Source organism: Lycorma delicatula, chromosome 11 (assembly GCF_047948215.1).
Source record: "Lycorma delicatula isolate Av1 chromosome 11, ASM4794821v1, whole genome shotgun sequence".
Lineage (NCBI taxonomy): Eukaryota > Metazoa > Arthropoda > Insecta > Hemiptera > Fulgoridae > Lycorma > Lycorma delicatula.
This window is the reverse complement of record NC_134465.1, coordinates 81,652,696-81,671,326: the sequence shown is the minus strand read 5'-3', so window position 1 is coordinate 81,671,326 and position 18,631 is coordinate 81,652,696. Positions and strand designations below refer to the sequence as shown.

Sequence of the window (18,631 nt, the reverse complement as noted above, 5' to 3'; positions counted from 1 at the left end):
TAAATTGTATTATTTTTTTACTGTTATACTTATTCGAGATATGATTAGGCGTAAATGTGCGGTAAGGTTGAAAATTGGGCAGTGCCCGTGTGAAGTTAGGTACGGTAATTAATTGTACTAACTGCATCTTAAGTGAAAAATAATATTGCTGTCTCTTTTTCCCCATACCGAGCGTGGGAACGCACGCGCAGGTTAGGAGTATTTCAGACCGTTTTTATTGAAGAGAAATGCGGTTGTGTAAGCCTCGACATTTGTTATCTTACTCGATCTCTTAGAAGAGGTCGGGTTAAATATAAACGGTTTGAATATTTAATATTTCCTTTTTTAAATATGAATGGAGCCGACCGGATTGAGATTCAGGCGACTTCGATTGTTATTTAGTATTTTTGTTTTAATTTACAGGCTCATTGCTCAAACTTAAAATTGTTTTTTTTTTTTTTTTTTTTTTTTTTTTTTAATGACAGCGAGGTAGATAAATAATTTGTACGTAAAAAATTAACGGAATCCGCATCCAGAATCTTTCGGATCTAAGTCGGTTATGTGATACATTTAGTCTGATAAATTAAAATGAATTGTCTTTTTTTCGCCGACCAGAACGGTAGTAGTAAAAAAATATGTCCTGTTGCCGTTGTAACGCGTATTATGTGTTGACTGTTTGTTAAGCATATCAATTGACCTGACAGTTCTGATGCGGTAAATTTTCTATAAAAAATACTGTTCCCGTACATTTTTTGGGTCAATAAAATCAAAAGAATGGATCCGTGATGTACAGAAAATATTTTGTTAATTTTTAAGTCTGTCGCGTAATTAAAGAATTGAGGGCGCGCGCGCGCACACACACACAATATTTTTATTTAACTCTTCCTCGTATATATTGTTAAAACAGTGAGGGTGACGTTTCACCTGAATTCCGTTCTTTTTGTACAATAAATAATTCTGTTTTCGATTTCCGGTTAGGCTTGGCATATCTTAAATTATTATCAAAATTCATAACGTGAAAAAATAAAAAAACATAATACAAAAAAAAAATGCGTGAATAGTAAGGGACATTTGCCGGTCTCCGTGGCGCGAGAGGTAGCGTCTCGGCCTTTTATCCGGAGGTCCCGGGTTCGAATTCCGGTCAGCGTGGCATTTTCACGCGCTACAAAATTGCCGTTTCATCTCATCCTGTGATGCAATACATAACAGTTGGCCCTGAGGAAAAGAAAAAAATTGTAGATACCTTTGTATGTTGTCAATACGAGTGAAATAAATTAATAAAAAAAAGAACAGATTATAAATATTAGTTTAATTTAGTGTGACCTTAGATATAATCGAGTTAATTACAAGTTTTACATATTCATTTTTTTACCCTTTAATGTACTATTTCATTTTAAAAATAAGTTTGTAACATTTTATCGTATAAAAAACACGTCGATATAGTTGGTAGCATGTTGGCTTTCTAAATCTACCGGTCTAGGGTTTGATTCTGGGCAAAAATTTGCTTTTGTTTAATATGTCAATGTCATCTACCGTAGGTATTACAAGGTCGAATTGTAAATAAAACTGGAAAAATTTTATCTGTTATTATGTAATATTAGAATCTTTTTTTTTTAATTCTAAAAAAAAAAATTATAAATATTACGGGAGATTAATTATTATTTTAAATAAAATGTAGTAAATATAAAATAATCGACAAATCTTGATTTAATTTAATTATATCGAACGTCTATATAAGAAATAGAGATTATTAATATATTGCTGGACAGCAACACACACACATATACACCATATACTCAAGTTTACAGTTGTATTTGAATTGTATCGCGTGATCATTACTGTCCGACGGTAGCCAATCAGAACGAAGGAAGCCACCTGTGTTTTGTTCATTCCCCCCCCCTTACCCGTCTCACCATCGACGCATTGTCACAGTGATAGTTGTCAGTTGTCTTTACTTGTTACGTCATCCCAAAAAAATTAAATAAAAAAAGAATTACCTCTAATATTCGTCTTAGCTAAAGTCCTCTGTCGGCGTATAAACTAAACAATTTTATAAATTATCTTATTATTTTATCATTGATCATTGACTATTTTTTTTTTTTGTTACTATAAGAAATTTATTTTATTACATTTATTTATCATTGCAAGATTTCGCACGCACACACACGCGGCGCGCAAATGAAATCTGTTATTCCATAATTACAATTTTTCCTTTTTAATTTTTATTAAAATACCAGCAGACCCGGCAATGCTTCGCTATTGCTATATATCTATATATATATATATATATATATATATATATATATATATATATATAGAGAGAGAGAGAGAGAGAGAGAGAGAGAGTTTAAATGAACACAATTGAAAATTTCATAAAAAATTAAAAATCTGAACTTCACAAATTTTACCTTTCACTTATTCTCCTTCCCCTTTTCCCTTTCCAACTTCTCCCTTTCGCTCTTCTCCCTCATCGCTCACCCAGTTTCCTTTTTAGCCTTTCCCATTTTCCCCTGTTCTCTTTCCACCTTTTCCCCGTTTTTCATTTTCCCCTTTTCCCGCGCGTAAATCGGTCCATTAGTTTTTTGGTCTTTAGCGGACACACATACGAACAAGCCATTTATATATATATATATATATATAGAATAAAAAAGTTTATTTGTATATTTGTTTGTTTGTTTCGTAAATATGTCGACACCGAACCCACCCGCTAGGTGGGGTCAAAACACAACATAACAAACAAAAAACATAAGAAACAATCAATTTTACCCCTTATATAACGCCTTAAAAATTTCAGTATGACTTATTTCACAGGGGAACTGAAATCCGAGCGAAATCTTCGCTAGCCGTAACTTTACAAACAAGCGTTTTCGGACATACGTTTGTAGGTGAACTTTTTCCTTTATTTCAAGATCTAGAATCGGTTCCCAAATTATTTCCCTTTCCTCCTAAATCACCCTGTATTTACGATAAATAAAATAGAACTGATAGTTACCGTTTATTTAATGTTCCATTTCGGACAAACCTCAAATCATGCGACTTTTTATTAATACAAAAGTGCACGTTAAAACAATCGCACGCGCGCAAATAGAAATTTGATATCGCATATCACTAAATATTTAAAATTAAATAAGTAAAACGAATGAAAAATGCAACAACGGGAAAATAACTTCTCCCCCTGTTACACTGAAAGTCGTGGGTTGAATTCCCGCCTAGTTATGGTAAATGTATAACAAAACAATCAAAACGTAATTATAGCTGAACCGACTTAAAAGTGAAAAATAAAATTAATTATTACTCTATTTCCGTAGCTGAGCGGTAGCGTCTCGGCCTTTCGTTCAGAGTACCGAGTTCTAATCCCGGCCAGATACAACAATAACAATTTCCGAAAAAACTTATAAGATGATCATTAGAGAGAATTTATCTTAAAAAATAAAAAAAAACGTAAAAAGTGATCCATTTTGTTAATAAATAAATAATTCAAAATGCATAAAAAAATAGTTTCTTAATACACGTTTTAATTTTAGTTCATTTTTACTTCCTTGTACGAAGTAAGAAAGTATTGTGATCGCGAAAAATTTCGATATTCAGATTTCAACTGAAATATCCATTTTTACCAGCCGTGAATCCAATTTGACTACTTTCGGCGTGACGTCTGTACGTACGTATGTATGTACTTAAGTATTTGGCATAAGTCAAAAAAGATTAGCCGTAGGACGTTAAAATTTTGTGTTTAGGACTGTTATAACATCTCGTTGTGCACCTCCCCTTTTGATTGCAATCCACTGTACCAAAAGTGTCCAAAAAAGACCAAAATCTAGTTTCTAACTGCAGTAATAAGCCCACATTGAAAGGATTTCAACGATATATCGTAAATGGTATTTATTTTCATTTGTTCCAGTTATAGCCAAATAAAATTTTAATTAATGAAATATTTGAAAGGGGAAAGCATATCCGTTCAAATCCCCTTTTTCATCTACATTTTTTTATTCTTTTTTTAATTTAAATATATTGATTTATTAATAATTATTAACCTTTTAATATAAAAAAAATACGATGAATAATAATTCAATAACAAACAAAAAAAAAGAAAAAATGTCTACAATTATTAATCAGATAAAATTTTACGTATTTACATTTAAAAAAAGTGTAAGTGTAATTTAATAGGCGTACAAAAAATCATGTGTTGTCAACATCAGATTCTATGTAATTAAAAATTAATAATATTTTTACATTAATCATAAATTAATTTTTTTTTTTTTTTTAATCATTTAATGGTATTAAATTGTAAATTTATTACAATTTTTATACTCATTCATTAAAACAAGATTAATTTTATCTTGTGGTTTATGTTCAGCCCAAATAAAAAAATTGGTTATTAATGTTTAAAGAGCATTATTATTTAAAATTTCCTTTTAATTTCATGGAACAAGGATTATCTTTTTTTCACTGTGAGTATAAGTGCGTGTTTGTGTGTATGTAATATATATATATGAAATAAGAGAAATACATTTATCTGACAAATATTCGCTCCAGTGAATTTTATACGTGTTTATTCTCTCAAAGAATCGGACTTATAAAACATATAACAGTATGAACGCATCAGGAACGAATGGTAACATAACACACGCGCACACACACACACACACACACACACACACATATATATATATAAAACCAAACAAACTGTTTGGTTTACTTGTGTTTCCCGTCACGATCTTCAGTAGTTTTTAATGGGCGTTCATTATGAATGACTTACATCATGTTTTTATATGTGTGTGTGTATGTGTATATATATTATATATATATATATAACAAGTATTATTGAAATCTGATACCGACTGACTGAAATGTGCTGGGGCTCCATCGTGGTGAAACCACATATTTCCTCTTAATTGGAGTTTAAAAAAAAATATGATAATTTTCTCCATTTAAACGATTTGTTAGAATGAAAGAAATTTAAATCCAAAGTATATGCACATTAGAATATTTTACACGTGATTAAAAATCTGTTAAGAGAATTTGTAAACAAATTATTTTGAATACTGTGTACTTACAAGTATATAATTTGTGTAAACTTCTTTTTTAAATTACTGTATAAAAACTCATATTGGATAGCACACAGATCTGATTAACTCACCACAAATCAGTTGTTTACTAGCTGATTCTCAAAGTCAAAGGTTATGAGATTCAAAGCCTAGTAAAAGTTAGCTACTTTTATATGAAATTGAGTACTAGACAGTATATGCCAGAATACTTGACGGTTGAAATTCAATTAACCACAGGTCTCGGGAATTGTCAGCCTAAGTCACCTCATTTACATGCCATTCATATCATTGGGTCATGGAGGGTTGCTTATTATTTACTCGTTGAATATATTGTAATGTACACTTTAAGAGAAAAGAGTAAATTATACATTAGAATATATTTAAGAATTGCATTATAATAGGAAATGTACGTTACATAGACTATATTTATACTTAAGGTGTAAGTTAAGAAAATATTAAAAGCTTAGTACAAGATTTTTTTTAAAATGAGCAGTTACACTAAAATATTTTACAAATATTACAAATATAACTAAGATAAAATGTGGATGATAGTATAGAAAAAGTTATTTTATGTATTAATATTTAGTTGTAAGAAACATTTCATCTAGTATTACTAATTGTAATCAACATGTGGATAAATAAAGGTTATTTATATATAAAACACACACACACACAAATATATATATATAAAAACTAGGTAATTTGCTGCATTGAACTTTTGTCAAAACCCAATTGATTTTGTACTTACCTTACATACAAGTTTGGTTTTAATTATTAGTTTTAATCACAAATTAATAGTAATACTACTCTTAAACATATTCCTGAATACCTGAATAATATTTCACATTATAATAAATATAATAATACCAATTTATAATGTTTCAAACGAAAGCAAGATTTAATAAAACGTACAGTAATGTTTTGACAGACCAACAAGCGTTTAGGAAGGTTAAATTCTTCAAACCGGCGTTCGTTAATTTCCGCGTACATTCGTTCAAGCCCGAAGCTGTCTACATACATCTGTTTTTACATCATGTGTTTAACTCTGGGTCGGTTACTCGAGATATATTTACCGACTGACTACCTTTTTATAAAATAACATTATAAAACGGATTTTTTTAAGATTTATGCATTACTATCACAGATAAAATTTCTTTCTTTTTTATTTTTATTTATTTAAATTACTTATTTTTTTATTTCATGAATTAATTTACTACGACGATTTATAGAGAAGCTTATGTATAGGAATATGGAAATGGAATTTAGTAGCGTATAAAAAATGCCATGCCTGACGGGAATTCGAACCCGGGATCTCCGGATAAAAAACCGAGATGCTACCACTCCACCACGGAAATCGACGGGTAAATATATATTTTTAAATTATATAAATAATTAAAATATTATTATTATTATTATTACTTCGTTTAATTAACTTAGAGAGGAACGTACTTCAGTATGATGTAAATGCACTTCAAGGTACCTTAAATAAAATTTCACGTAAACCCACATAATACATACACAAAAGATTTTATTAACCCTCCCCTTTGAGATTAATGAGTGCGATGTAACACTCGAAAACCGTCTTTATTCCGTTGGTTCACAAACGATAACTTAACTACCTATCATTGTATTTACTAAATTAGTGTCTACTCAAATATTCCTTATTTACAGATGTTTGTTACGTAAGTAAACTAGAAAATCCAAAAATAATACGATTTTAAATTATAATTTTCAATTAATATTAAATAATCAGATGTTTCACGAACATCTATTACATATACACGTATGTAATACCTATTAAATTAAATTTACACATTTTAAAAAGTATGTAGAATTTTATTTCGCTAATAATTTTTTCATTTTTTTTTTATTATCATTGAATTATTATGTATTGTAATTTTGTTTTAGAATCACTGGTTAATAATTATTAAATCAGTATATTTAAATTTTAAAAAAATAGTTGAAAAAAAATAAAAAAGGAGATGAAGTCCGATTCAAACCGAGGTGTCTTCCCTTTAAAGATCAAAATATTTTATATTTTTACGTCACGCCGAAACTAGTCAAAATGGATTCAGGGATGGTCAAAATGTATATTTTCATTTAAATCTGGAAACCGAAACGTATCGCAATCACAATTAAAATAAGAAAAAATAATTTAATATTAGACAACGTAAAATGTAAAAAAAAAATTGATTGTGAATGAAACTAAATTGATGGTCTGTAAACTAAATTTTAGATGGAATAATTTTTCATTATATTTTTTTTTGTTTAAAAGTAGGGTAGTTGGAAGATGTTATCGGTGAAGATCGTTGCCGTACTCAGATGAAGCAGAGAAAAGTGAATATAGAGAAAAAATTGATGAAATCCGACAACACTGTTGCCGGGAAGTCATGGTATATTACGCAATGCTTCCAGGGAAGTGTTGCTAACCTAATCCATTCGTAACCATCCAATTTACATATTTTTATCGAGATATTTATTATAACTGATTAAGGTGAGTTTATATATATTTTTAATATAATTACAATTTTTGAAACGATAATTTGTATCCTTTGTTTGTATTATTCAAATAAAATATGACTAAATTAAACGATCTTTTTAACAGAAATTCTTTCGTAAAAAGGTTAGAATTATTGAAAAGACACGTACTGTAAATGAACAGCTAAGTTAAATAAAATTTCAGACACCGAAGATTTTATTAAGTGCGATATTACACCCACATAAACACGATAAAAAAACTACATGTCATTGTAATTACTAAATTAGTGTCTACTCAAATATTCCATTTTTTAAATATTTATTAGATTAAAAATGTTAGAAATCAGTTTACACTCGTTTATTTTTACAAAATAAATTATCGACTCCTAAATAGCTTACCGTTTATTACACGAAGATTAATTTTTACTTGAAAATATTCGGAACGAGCGTTAAAATATTTTAAATTCTATTCGTAACATTTAAAAAATATTTACCGATAATCTTTTAATTGAATTTTCCTTTTAAAGTGTATTATAAGGCATAAAAAAATCGGTTTAGTAGGTCGACTGGATCAAACAACCTGCTAACATGTCGAAGGTTCTGGTTTGATTCCAGGCACGAATTTAGCGATTTTTATCAGCCGTGATTCATCTAGTTAATTATGTGTTTAAGAAGGAATAAAAATCTGAGGTTAAAAAAAAAAATCTTGAGATTATCCAGGATAAACTAATTGTGTCTTCAAATAACTTACATAATGGTGTAAATTAAATGTAAATCCAACAATTAATATGTAGACTGAAATTTTTCGTTACGATTTTTTAAATGAATCTAAGAGAAAAAATAAATCACATTAGTAGTCGGGTTCTATAACAATCGTCTGATGTACTAAAGGTCCTGTGTTCGATTCTGAACTTGGGTTCGGTATTTTTATGCGATTACAATTTCATTTCATTCATTACATACAATAATAAACGACGCGAAATAAAAAAATTACAAAAAACTATGTTTCTTTGGCTGATCAAAGGAGCACTGAAATCAAAAAAAAATGTAATTAACAATTTAACGATGTACTTGTATTTTCGAAATAAAATTCTATACGCGTAATTTTTTATTACTAAAAACGACGTAGCGCTTTTCTTTTTAGTTCATCCGCTTTTCTAGAACTACCCTGGCAAAAGAGCTTGAAAACCTTTTGAAGATTCTTGGAACGCCGTCTAGCTGCCTACCCGTGTGATTGGAATGCGATAAGCAAGTGTTGCATTTCTGGCTTAAGAAAAATCCCCAATAATCGGTTATTTTTATTAATCCTTAAGCTTAATGTCAGTAGCCATCCCCCAGTTTATGAAAAAGGTACGAAAATCTTTGTACGGAATTGTGCGCTTCACAGTTCCAGCGGCGTTGTGTTTAGCTGTTGTGCGCATGCGCACATAGGAAACTGCCAGGAAGAGAAAGCACTGTCGCTTCCGCAGAGCCCACCCTGGCGTGCCGGCGGAAAATAGTTTTCTTTTACGCCACGTGTTTACGGAAACTTCCTTTTTCGTTCGCTTCTCTAATTCGATCATCTGCGGAAGGAATACGAAAGTGTTTATTTGTTTTTTCAGTAGCGATCAGAAGACTGTTGAAAGGAAGGACTCTTTGATCGCCAAATCAGAAGGGCTAAAGAGAAGGTAATTAGTAAAAACTAATAACGTATTTGTTTCTGCGTACATAGAAATTGAAATTAACCGCCGTTGGAGTATAGTGTTTTTAAGCGGACATTTTATCGCCTAATATTACTAAAAAATATTATCTGTTGTCATTTTATTATTTATTCGATTAAACCGAATAGGCCTTTTAAGCGTAATGTGCTTAGAAACGGTGTGCCGTATTCTTGAATCTAATAAAGTGTAGAATTAGATTATTATCCTGCTTTTTGCTATCGATTCATTCTTGTTTTCGGTTCTTTTATTTTACAGAAAACTTTAACCGCGGCCTTGAAAAGGCTAAGAAAATCAACCTCGTTAAATTTAGCTACGAACCGCTACCGTTCATGTCTGTTTCTAACCAAACGACACGATTTCAGCGATGAAGAATTCCAGAAACCGGGTATCTCTCGATCGGATGGACCGATTTGGATGAAATCGGCACGATGATTTTTTGTACGTGACGGCGATTAATTTGTCACGATAGGTGTAGCAGGCAAGGAGATATGGACCTTAAGGGTCCTTTATCTCAAAATTTTATTCAAAGGGCAGAAATGTTTCCCAGCGAACATATTTTCCGGTATTATTCAATCCCCTATAAAGGGATAAAAATATCCTTTTTTCGGTTTCTCGCACGGTTGGCGAAAGGACCTGTTGGTCTGCCTAAATTATATTTGAACTTTATTTCGACGAAATAGACTTTTCCGTTATCGGTCTAGAAATGTTAATCGCTGAAATTACTTAATTTTTCATATTTACTTATAATTCTAACGTTACATATTTGTTAAACTGTTTACGCCGTATCAAAACAGTACATACTGAGAATATTATTAAGCGACGTCAGGAACTGGGCGGAGCGAAAGCACGGTAACACAGGCTACGAATTTACCCGGCTCCTGTCTGGACATAGATATTTTCGGGAGTCGTCGCTCCTCGATCGCCCCCTGGGGACGCCTTCCGGTCATACGGATTCGGATAGTAGAGTGCCTGTGTGATCATGCAGGGACTGTACATATCATATGGCTTAGATCCGGACCCTGCACGATAGGGGGGCAGGTTTTTTTAGCAGGGGAGAACCCCGCACTGCCATTAGTGCTGGCCTGACGGCGGCTGGCAGAGCTTTTTCCTCCCCCTGCGGAAAGAGAAAAAAAATGAATATTATTAAAAATACTGGTATCAACATTTTATTTTTATTAAATTTCAACTCTACCCGTATTCTATTTTCCCATTTTTGACAGCTGTTTTTAAACGCTGTACAGAGAAGTGAATACAGTATAAAAAATTAATGAAACTTATAGTAAAATCCAATATAAGTTACGTAAATTAGCAAGCGATTTAATAAATAAACCTCGAAAATGAGAAAACTATTTCACAAGAACACAATATTTTTTTACATTTGTTAAATATAAAAAGCATACAAATGCTGCATAATAAATATGTACAACTTTATCCCGGTTTCAAAATCGCCACAATAAACACTTAAATTACTTATATACGCTATTACTATCTCGTATCAGACATATATATATATATATATATATATATATATATAGGTTATCCACGTTAAAAATGTACATTTATTCCTACTGTGGAATTTTTAATCCCCATAATAATACTAGAAAGGCAACAATATTTTTAAGAAATTATATGCATAACTTTTAAAATACGAGTAATACATAATTTCTTATTTTTTACCGTATTTTACGATAATTTATTCAGTTAACGTAGTTTCTTAAAATTTTTGGAACTCTGCTTCAGATCGTGCTTAAAACATAACGTTTCGTTACTTATTCCGTTATATTCAATAAACGGATGTAGAAATTTTAAACATTTTAAAAGATTTATTACGTTTTTTAACGGGATTTAATAAACATTCGGTAGAATAAATCCATAATACATCCATAGATCGATTAACTCATTCCAATCAGGAAAAGGAAAGGTGGATATCGTTTTGATAATAACCGTAAATTAAAAGAAGATTTCCATCTTTGAGTTAGTGGCGTTTTTATTTCTGTAAACTACAGGTACATAAAACTGATAGGCGACGGTCGTAAACGTATCAAACAAATATCACACCTTTATAAAACAATGCAAGCAAAACCGACATCAAAATCCGTTCAGCACGCAACACCCGGTCCGTTTACCGAAAACGATTTGGATGGATTTCAATTAAACAACAGATTTTTCTTTGAAATTACGAACGGTAACGTATTCCTTATAAAATTATGATCATTTCCGTCTTCATTTTCTCAATTTATCCACCATCCTGTCATATTAGTAACGTTTTCATCGGTTTATTATCGTCTGCGAGTAAAGAGTAATTTTATTTGCAATTATTTCTAAATTCGGAAAAAAAAATTAGGTTTGAATTACGGACAAAATTAATATGATAGCTGCCGTAATTACAATGAAGTTAAAGTTAAAATAGAAAGTAATTGTAATGTTTACAAGCCGTAATTTTAACGATAAATATTGTTCGAGCTGGTTGTAAGTAATAGTTTAGATGAAAAATGAGATATTATTTGTAAATTACCCGTCAAGATTGCGATTATTATTTTAAGATAGGTAAATCGGATTCATATTTTAAGTTTTTTTGTTATTTTTGCGTAACAAAATAAATTTTATATCCATTGAAATGTTATTTTTTGAAAAATGCTTAGTAAATTTTTGGAAGGCGTAATTTGTTTTTATCTATTTCAAGAAAAATTGCCCGTAATAACGAATAAATTTGAGCGGTGCAAAAAAGTAGATTTCTTTGCTTGCGAATTCCGAGTTTTTATAAAATGTTTATAGCGCCTTAGAAATTAAAGAAATCTGCATATCAAACGGAAATATTTATAAAACAATCGAACTTTATGTTTCAACCTTTTTTTTTTACCTTCCTTAACCCCTTTTGAAAAATCGAAGTCGGTTGTTATTTATTCACGTGAAAATTACACACATCAGAGAACCAATAGATTTACCGCTGAAAGAAAAATCTGAAAAATTATAAATACGGATTCTATTATTTATTATAAAAAAATGTTACGCGCTTTTTAACTGTGTTAACATTTTCCGTTGAAAATAATTTTTTTTTAAAATAATAATAAACGTTCTTCTGGTAGCGAGTGATCTTTATTTAAATATTCTACATTACATTACACAATTAACGATTACTAAAATTACAAGCGATAACAAAATTCTAATAGATATTTCACTAGTAATAATTTTTTTTTTCTTTTTAACAGGTGACAAATTAATTTTATCTAAATCTAATGTTTTTAAACTTATATAAAATTCTGTGCGTCGAGACTAATCAAAACTTAGTTCATTATATAATTTTGGATGCCCGCGACTTTTATCGCATACTGTGGGTTATTTATTTATATAATTTTACCGTTATTAGGATCGATAAGATATATTCCTTAAAGTGTTTTAGTTATTTTTTACTTATAATTTACAACATTTATTTTTACGTAAAAGGAAGTATTGTAATCGCGAATAATTTCGGTTTTCAGATTTCAACGGAAATATCCATTTTCATTTGTTTTTGCGTGACGTCTGTACATATGTAAGTGCGTACGTAATTACCTCGCGTAGCTCAAAAACGATTAGCCGTAGAATGTTGGAATTTTGGATTTAAAACTGTTGTAAAACATCTAGTTGTGCACCTCCCCTTTTGATTACAATCGGATGAACCAAAAGCGTCCAAAAAAAGCCAAAATTTAAAAAAATTAGATTTTGAACTTTTTCTTAACTGCAGTAATAAGCTCTGATCGAGAGGTTTTCTACGATATATCGTAAGCGGTACTTGTTTTCATCGGTTCCAGAGTTATAGCCCCCAATAAAATTTTAATTAATGAAAGAAAGCGACCCCACGCACTCGTGGATAAGATTACCCTTTGCGGGCCCAGTTAAGGGTTACATTAAAAAGTTGATTATATATTTAATAATGTGTACATCACGCGAATTTATTTTATTTGTTTTTCCGATTTACATTTAAATTACGGGTTCGTTTATTAACTTCATGTAGTTTTTAACTCTTAAGTAATTAACCGTTTAAAACAATATCTTTTTCACGTGTAAAGAAGGATATATTTTAGGTAAGAGGGCCGTATTAAAACCACGTGTTTTCGCGTCCCTCAGTTTTCGGTTTTTTATTAAATATTTATTAATTAAATATTTACTCGATTAGTATTAGGGCATAGAGTATATTTCTGTGAACATTTTCAAGTGATTTGATCAATTTTTGGACGATTCTGTGATTTATTGTAGAATTTTACGGTTTTTAATTTTAATATTAATTTTTAATAGCCATTTAAATGTTTATAATACATGACGTATAGCTACTTCGATGACGCCATCTTTCTCGTTAAGTGTGTGTGTGTGTGTGTGCTGCCAGGCCAGCTGCGCTTCCCTACTCTGTTGCTATTGGTGCAGAGGGGACACGTGATGCGCCATGCTGCTCTGCGCATCTCAGTCACTGCTATGTAGTTAGTGCAAGAATTATATAAAAATAAAAAACCTAGACTTTAACGTAATATCTGTTAGAATTACTACTATTCCAGGAATACGCTTGCATATGCTCAATACTAACTCCTCCTTCACCCAAAAATACCCGGGAGCTGCTGATTACAATACAATACATAAATACGAGCCTTATAAAAATTTAATTCGCTAACGTCTAAAAATCTGGATTCCTGCAACTCTTTCTTGCGTAAAGTAGTGGGTTATTTCTATATAAAATTTTCCTATTATTGGGGTCGATGAGATACGTTCCTATTCCTTAAAGTTTTTTCGTTATCGTTTCCTAATGTTCTGAGAGGATCTGATCGGGTAGCGGTTACGAAAGATAAAAGAAAAAAATAATAAGTCGCATAAACGCTATTTAAAGTTTGTTAAATTTATAATTATATACCAGAATCGCAAGAAGAGTTTACGCGTCAACTATAATAAAGGAAAACAATACGGTAAATAACATTTACGCTACAAGAACAGAAGACTAAACAGAAAATATTACACTCTGCAACGAATACACATTACATTCGCAAATACAAAAATAATAAAATCTAATTTTACCTTTTTTTTATTATATTCCGGCAATCCAGAAACAGCCGCGAACCGTAAGTAAGAATTAAATAAAATATTTATATAACGTAAATCTTGTAAAGAGCTTAGCGCGATGATTTATCGATAACAAAAGATTTACACTCCACAACCGATGTTTATGTACTCGCCTCACGAACAGAAATGTTCGATAGATTGGTAACATCGTCTTCCCCACCAATTATTACTATTAATAATAGTCTTGCGTGTGTAATTCGTTGGTAAGTTCACATTTGTTGACAAATTCTAGCCGGTATTGCGAAATCGACAAAACTGCTGGCGACGTTGCTGTCTGCGACCTTGACCACATACCTAATAATTTTTATTTTTTCCTTTTGCGGCTCACTTGACAAAAAATACTGCATCTCTGTTATATCCGTTTAATTAAATTTTCATTAACATCTAAAGAAACATATTTACAATTCTTATTTGTATCGCTAGATTAAATAATAAAATCTTCACAATTTATTTCTCGATCGATATTATTTCAAATGAACATAAATATTTCCATTACTTTTTGTTAGCACTAGACTAGATAGGGAATCTTGGAGAGCTGCATCAAACCCGTCAAATGACTGAAGACAAAAAAAACTTGTTTTTCCTTATTCTAATTTTTGTCGATACTATTCCAGTCGCATAAAATATCAGTTACATATTATTCATACAGTCGATTATCCTACTCTCTTAGCCCTCCTTTTTCTAAATAAGATACATCCCATATATCGTTTATTTTTTGAATTTTTAGAACTCAAAATCGTATTTTGAAATTTTAAAAATTAACTGAGATTACTAATTTTCCCTACTCCATACCCTGATGTTAGAATATTCCTGATCTGTGCTTTTCCCCTTATCGACCTAGTATCTATTAACTCTCTCTCCTGATCGAGCGATTTTTCATCCGCGTGTTTGTTACCGATGTACTGAAGCTTCATTTCTTCAAAATTTTCTGTTAGTTTTCGTTGCGGTACATCATTATGGCCGATAATGATATTTTTCTGTCGATTATCGTTTCACCTTGGACGATCTTAACTTTGCCGTTCTTCATTTTTCTATTAATTTTATTTCAAAATATCTATATACAGTACATCGCCCGTAAATTTTTAAGTATAATATAACGAATTATATGAAATCAAAGAGCGATTAAACGATCGCCAACAAAAAACAAATAAACGAAATGACGATCAGCTCCGACTTGGCAAGAATATTGTGCGACAATATCAGAAGAGTAATGAACTAAAAGATACAAATTTTTGCACCTTATTAAAGATCGGGCATGCATGTCTCAGTGTATATGTTGTTGTTCTTATGAGGGTCTATTTTTCAGTCAGTCTGTAATTAACTTTAATTAATGTAAATAAAATTAAACAGAAATTAAAGTAGAAAATCCAAAAATAATACGATTATAAATTATAATTTTCAATTAATATTAAATAATCAGACACTTCACCAAATCTATTAGATATACACGTTTTTAAAATTCCATAAAATTTTATTTCACTAATAACTTCTGATTTTTTTTTCCATATATATATATATATATATATATATATATTATTGAATTGTAATTTATTGTATTTATTATTGTAATTTTTTTTTTTTTTTAAATAATGGGTTAATATATTAAAGCAATATATTTAACCTAAAAAAAATGAAAGTTAAAAAATAAATAAAAAATTAAAATAAAAAAAACGTATGAAGTTTGATTGGAATCGATGAGCCTTTCCTTTAAGATCCAAACATTTCATAAATTAAAATATTATTTTAATTTCGATCGCAATCGAAAAGTGTGGTCCACAATTAATGTTACAACAGCCCTAATCTAAAATTTCAACATCCTCCGGCTAATCGTAGGATTCGTTATAAATACCGAACATTTTCGGGTAACCCATCTTTTTCTTTCTTTTTCCTGTTTAGCCTCCGGGAATTACCGTCCAGGTATTACTTCAGAGAGATATGTATCTGTAAATGAGGTATTTGTACAGTCTCAATTCGACCGTTCCTGAGATGCGTGGTTAATTGAAATTCAACCTCAAAAGAACACCGGTATCCACGATCTAGTATTCAAATCCGTATAAAAGTAACTGATTTTACTAGGACTTGAACGCTGGAACTCTCGACTTCCAAATCGGCTGATTTAGGAAGACGCGTTCACCACTAGACCGATTCGGTGGGTTAGTAAACATCACTGCGTTGTGATGTTAGTGTCCATGTCTGGTTCTTCGAACGTAAAAATTATAATTAATCTTAACGTCAAGCCTATCTAGGAAATATATTTAATGTAAATATAGTCTTATGAAAGCAAACAATACGAGGTGTATTTTCTCCTCCTTTTAGGTAATTAGTTATAAAGGAGGTAATCTCCTAACTCAAAATTTGTGTTAAGATTAACCTTCTCGGCCGTCCCTCTACCGAAGATTTATGACTTATTGTTAAATCGTCATAGCTATTACGATAATAAAGGAATTACTTAAAACCGATTACGGTCACACATTACTGACATCAGATATTCTTTATTTCTCTGTTATAACATCCATAGAAATGTTGTCCCTACTCCAAATTATAGAACGTAGGAAACCCCCTTAGTTCTTTTGCTTTTCTTAACCGCCTATTAATAATCTGCCTCAAAATGTTATCGTTAATTTTAACCCTCTTCGCAGAATTTTCTGTAAAAAAAATAATGTGACGAGTAAGAAAAATCACCTAAATGTATCGATTAAAATTTATTTCATTCCTTTTTCATCAAAATGAAAGGCTTTCAAGAAACAAATGTATCCTGTGTGCTCTTTATTTTGCGCTCGTAAGTAACAAACATCTTTACCGTTGTACGATCAATTCTAATTTATCCTTGTATTTTTATTTAACATCACACTATTCGGTAGTCACTTATTCTAAAGAGAAAAAAAAACAAAATTACCTGTATTTTATCGAATCGGGCTATAGAACAGTTTACTTGTTCTTTGGAGTACAAGAAAGGAGTTAATTATTTTTCTGCTGTTGTTCTTAATAAGATCTAGTTAAATCTTTTTCCCCGTTAATTTAATTAAAATATTCTCTTTTACAGAAAAAAATAATATTCCGTTTTCAATGATTTTTTAATTCGTTTTTTTCATCGCTGTGTAATATGCGCTCAATGCCTTTTAGCTGTTTATTTTTTTGAATTTTATTTAATCTACCGATCATCGATGCAGATATTTAATATTTCTAAGAACTAATATAGACTCACCGCATCCGATTTTATTTTATATGTCGCTCTAATTAAAGTTTTACCTCTATTTTCTTTGATTTATCCGGTATTATAAGAGTTATTTTTTTATCGATGTATTTCCATCCTTAACCTTTCTTGATATTAATTGTATAATGCATTATCAGTGCAAAATATTTGTAGATTTAATACAGGTCTGTTGTCCTGTCACCGTCTGAAATAATTTTACCGTCTAGACGAAAACAACTTTATACTTAATTACATCGGGATAGGAACAGAACTTCTTAGGCGCACTCTTTGATTTTACATAATCGGTGTTATGCTAAATATATGCTGTAATTTTTTTCTCAAAAACAACCGCTTTAATGTAATTTAGTTAATTAGCGAATTCTTCGTTAAATACTAGCTAAAATAAAAAATGATAACTAATTGCAAACTTCAAGTTAATTTCTAGCGATTTCAATTTATAAATTTCTTCTGTATGAAATGAAGCGCGTCAAAACAGAGGTACTGGAATTTCTGATGAAAGATGCTATATTTCATCGGAAATTAAATACTATAGATTAAATAATATAGATTATCTATGTAGATTATTTGTAAATTCATTTCTACATTAAATAAATCGTGACCGATTATTTTTTCGATTATATTTCATTAAACTAAAAAACCCGTCCCCTATATCTCCCAAATTTTGAAAAATTTGTTACTATGTCGATAAGAAGATTATTCCGCTATTTGTTTTGTACTTATTATTCTGGTGAATTTACTACGTCGATACTACTCTCGATTCTACTTTCAAGATTTTATTATTTTTTTAGTCGATAAATTAATTAGCTATATAAGCGTGAAAATAAACGATTGAAATTTTATACGAAAAAAAAAATCGATCCTGACCGGAATTTGAATTCAGTACTTTCCAAACGAAAAGCTGAGATATTCATTAAATCTTTCTGTTACGGAAGTCAAGTTTGAGACGCATTTTGTTATCTTATTTCATCAGACAGCAGATCTAAAGATTTCAGATTCGTTGTTAATTTGTCTTTTTCTTCAATTTCACATTTGAAATCTCCTAAGCCTCTTTTTTTTTCTTAGTCTCGGTGTTTCATCCGTACTTACGCATACTCCAAACATAACTTTACATAAGATGCTTCTATAACTCT

The 18,631-nt window shown here is 30.5% G+C and overlaps 1 long non-coding RNA gene across 1 annotated transcript in view; it reads left to right on the top strand.

Moving 5' to 3' along the window:
- Window positions 1–18,631, top strand: part of LOC142332218 (uncharacterized) — an 87,243-nt gene that overhangs the window by 2,751 nt on the left and 65,861 nt on the right. The window contains exon 2 of the long non-coding RNA XR_012758223.1: window positions 7,300–7,518. This is a non-coding gene — a long non-coding RNA (uncharacterized LOC142332218). The remainder of the gene's footprint in view (window positions 1–7,299; window positions 7,519–18,631) is intronic.